General features: G+C 43.5%; 1 long non-coding RNA gene across 1 annotated transcript; it reads left to right on the top strand.

The window, feature by feature from the left end:
• The first annotated feature begins 330 nt into the window (after positions 1-330).
• Positions 331-1424, top strand: LOC138565993 (uncharacterized). The gene is made up of 3 exons (XR_011301765.1): positions 331-544; positions 638-748; positions 1229-1424. It is a non-coding gene; the product is annotated as an uncharacterized lncRNA (long non-coding RNA).
• The last annotated feature ends 3129 nt before the right edge of the window (positions 1425-4553 follow it).

Here is a 4553-nt window from a genome sequence, read left to right as displayed (position 1 = left end):
ATTGAACCATCTCTCCATTCGTTCGAACCTTGTATGAGTAATAGGCTACATCGCAATCTTTTATCCCCTTGCCATTGAATTATACTTGTCTCACTATATAATGAGTAGCCTCATGACTCTACATGATTTGTTTTGGACTATTAAGAGTAAACTGCATGTACCATTTGTGTTATCTATCATGACTGTAACGATTATTGTACTATTCACAAATTTCTGTTCCATTAGAACCAAAATTATAAAATGCGTTGCGATGGTGAACACCAGAATTCTTATGTTTCATTATGGAACATATTAACTCTACTTTTCTTATTTATCCTGATTTCTGGTCAGTCCCTATGAGTACGCTTGCACTATGCGCCATTGCATGATGGCCTCCATATTCCTCACTCACCGGCTTCTATGCCCTTTTCTATGTTTATTATTTAGTTTCCTTTCTACGTCTGACGGCGTGTCCCCAGCACAGCTCGTTCCCTAGGTTACGACCGCGCGGAGCCACTGCCTGCCGGTTTCAGTTTCCACTAACAGTGTTCCCCGCACTGTACAGGTAAGCTACCGCTACTTGGGTCCCTTTGCCCGGTTGGGAGACCCCAGGTTCATTTCTCTCCAGTATAACAGAAATGTATATGTCCCCACTTAGGTGCCAGCAGTACGTGTCTCTTTGCAGATGCCCTGCATCGTATAATTGTTTCGAATACTTGTTGACCACACGGATGCCCCTGTTGCCTTGGCTACTCGTCCCGCAACTCGAGTGAGTGCATTCTTCAAAACCAATTCCGGTTTATTTTAAGTATTATTTATTTTATTCAGTAGCGCTCTTTTGGAGTTATTCTTTCTCCGTCCACAGGAGGGGTATGGTTTTTTCTTAAACACGCTCCCCATATTGACTCAGCTTTTTCACTATTCAAGGGTGGTCCTTGCTATTTAGAACCCACTACCGCTTTTGGCTTATCTCGATCTGTCTGACTCTTCATCACGCCATTTTCTAGATCCCACCATGTAGGTGGATCTCACACAATACATCTCCTTTGTTATGTGTTTAGCTATTAGTATAGAGTGTTTCTCTTTGATCTGTTAGTTCACTCTTTTCACCATACTAGATCTCCAGTATTCTGCTCTTCACCATCTCGCTAGCATCCTGAGTTATGTACAGCTTGTCAGTCAGTCCTTGACTGTTATGGAAATAAAATAAAAGATTTTACTTTTTGTCTCCTTGAAATGTTGTCAACAGTTCAATTGGGCCCTTATGAAGAAGAGGTTACCCTCGAAACGCGTCGGCCACTCCACAATTGGACAGCATCACCTCTCCATCATTTATTGCTTCTTCGCAATTTGTTTTAATATGTTAAACGTCACGAATTACTTTGTACAACAGAATGTGCCTTTTGGCAAATTTTGTTTTCCTCTTTGCCAAATAAATTGTTATATGCTCAACTAACAAACTTCTGTTATATATCTATATCCATATATTTGAAGGCCCTATGTGGCATCAGTAAACAGTGTGCAGGGGACGGGAGGGCCCCACTTTTTGGGTCCTCTTCTATTTTCTCTTTTCTGATTTAGGCTTTGTGCCAAGGCCTTTTTTCCTCCCCCGCACCTTTAAATTCTTAAACCAGCTCTTCTGTACATATAATGATGATTTGAATTTCTATATCAATTGTTACCAGGTGTGCACCACTGTCAGCATTTTTGTTTACAGGTCAGCCAACTTCCCTGTACCAAAAACAGCTGATTGCCCCGAGTCCTGGGCGGCTAAATTAACTTCATCTAATGGAAAAGATGATGGAAGCTCCTCAAAGTTTTCATAGTCAAAACCACTAGATATGCATGGTTCTTGGGTAGTGGTATCCCTATCTTTAGATACAGATGTTTTGGTTTTGGATTGGCTATCCTCAGGGAACTCAAGCTCTAAAAAGAGTGGTTGTGATGGGTCTATTTGGTCATCAATGGTTTTACCAGCAGTAGAACAATCTTGTGCACATTGTAATAGTGCTTCTTCATCGTCATTGATGTCAGGTAAGGGGAGGGCAGCAGCACGGGCTAGGCTAGCACGTCTAGTGCTAACGGCTGTAAATAAAATCAGCTCTGACATCATTTTTCATACCTAGCATTTTGTTTTTCCTCATGTTGAAATTACAAACAAAGTGGGGTGGCAAAATAATAAAGAAAGACTAAATGCAGATATAGCCACTGATTGTAATAGCAGTTTCAATAAACAGTAATTTACCCAAAACCTCAACCCCCAACCGCCGCCAGCCGAACAGCCCAACAGCCACAATTCCGGAGCACTTCGGATGCGCGCACGGAATGCGTGTGCACCGGTGCTGATAAGGAAGAGGCTGTGGGAGGAGAGCGGGCTGGAGGCAGCAGGCGGAGCCAGATAGGCGGAGCTGTAAGAATAGAGATAGAGATTAAGTTACACTCTCAAGCTGGTAACAAGACTCGCGGCAAAACCCACGGGCCAATGTAAACAGAAACAAGTAATCACCTAGGTGACGAGTCCAAATGAGTCAGGAAGTTAGTCCTTGGCAGCGCGTTACACGCAAAGCAGCAAATCAAACTTCTTCTTGCCGACGATGACGAGTGGAAGAATAATCCTGTAGAGCAGACAGAGAGTTCAGCGCTCCCAGCCCAACAACCACACTTCCGGAACACTTCGGATGCGGGATAGGGGTTTTCAATGTATAGTTTGTATGAATAATATTAGCTTTTTCCATTATTTTGTCATGTGTTGACATTTTTTGATGTACATTCACACATTTTGCATTAAATGAATCTTTCTACTGATTGATTACAGCCTTTGCATTATTGAACTGAATGGTTATGCATGGGACCTTTTCCTTGTTGGCTTCTGGTTCACTAATTTGCCAGGCCTTACGGTAGACTTTCCAAATGGTGTATTACGTCTGGTTTACTATTCTGACAGACTTGATGTGTGCAGCTTTTAGTTTTCTTGCACTGAAAGGGGTCGTTGCCCCTTATCCATTCCACTGATAAGTCCCGCCCATGTCCATCATGGTCCTAGACCCGGTTCCCACTTTACTTATTGTCCATTTGGACAGACCTGCTATATTCTCTTGCAAGGTACTATCCCTTGTATAGGAGTATGTGCCTTCACAGTTATCTCTTTGTACCCCTTGGTATGGGTTTATCTGTTTCACCAAGGTCTCATATGTGTAGGTTTCCTCTTTCATCCCCTTGTAATCTTTGGGGTGTTTTTATATGGTTTACAATGTTCATATCAACTGCTATCAGATTCTTTTCACCCCCTTGTGCTCTTCAGGATGCTTTCATGTGATTTACAAAGTTCACATTAATCTGTATGGGATCCCTTTCACCCCCTTGTGGTCTTCAGGATGCTTTCATGTGATTTACAAAGTTCCTATCAGTTTTATGGAATCCCTTTCGCCCCCCTTGTGCCCTTTGGGGTGTTTTCACAATGCTACTTAATTCTTTTAGCTCCCTTGATACTCTGCTAACCAGCCCGGCCCGTTCCTTACCACTGGGAAGACTCAGCACAGTCTCTGGTCCCTTCTGCAGCTGGAGCAGAGCCTAATCCTTGCAGCCTCCCTCAGCATTCTCCTTCCTGTGGCTCTGCAGCTCCAGCCTCTCCTGTATGCCTTCACCAGCATGCGTCCTCGATCTCCTTCTGCATTCACCATTCGGGCTTCCTGCTTCTTTGCCCCCGGCAAGGTCTGTCTTGGCAGGACCTCCTGGATACTTGTGACCCTCTGCATCTCGGCTTCCAGCCTTTGGGTCCTTCGCTTCGTAATTATATTTCGAATGGATTGTGTCCTCTCATGTATTCCTCATCTTATGATTAATATCTTTCCAGCTTCAGCTGCTTCAGAAATGATTTGACAAGGGGTGCTGTGTGTCATCTCGTCGAGTCGATATCCCTCGAGGGTTTACGTTTGACTGTCAATGTCAACATTAGTAAAAATAGCGCACGCAGCCCCCGTTGGCTTCAGTTCCGTTTTTCCAAGCAATCGCTTTGAAGAATTACAGAGCGCTTTGGTTCATTACTGAACTTTGTCGCTAATTTTCTGTCCGAAACTCTTTTTCACTGTCAGCTCCATCATCGCCTAAGATTGTCTTCAAGAAATGTCAAGAATGCGATTCGAAGATGTCTATGACCAACCCCCACTGCATATGCTTGTGGTGTCTCACAACTGATCACTGTACCTCAGAGTGTTACTCCTGTCAGGCGATGACCGAAAAGGCTGTGTGGGATCTTAAAGGTAAATTGGCGAGGAGTACGTTACCTTCGAAGTCTCCTTCGAAAAGTGAAAAAAAAATGAAAATCCGAAGAGTCGAGTGATTCTCCTTGATGGAAAAGGTCTAAAAGATCTTGATCGAGAAGTCGATCGTGCCATTCTTCTTCTTCCAAGAAGGCCAAGAAAGGACAGAGGTAATCAAAATCCAGTCGGACTGCATCAACATGGCAAAGGGAAGTCGGAGTATAAAACTTAAAAATCTTTGAGTCCGAACATAAGCTGGAACTACATCGAGAGAAATCTCGATCCGATGAGAAATCGTTGAGGGCTTCGACAAGC

Source organism: Ambystoma mexicanum, chromosome 2p, assembly GCF_040938575.1.
Source record: "Ambystoma mexicanum isolate Mex_15411 chromosome 2p, UKY_AmexF1_1, whole genome shotgun sequence".
Classification (NCBI taxonomy): domain Eukaryota; kingdom Metazoa; phylum Chordata; class Amphibia; order Caudata; family Ambystomatidae; genus Ambystoma; species Ambystoma mexicanum.
This window is presented reverse-complemented; position numbering and strand designations above follow the sequence as displayed.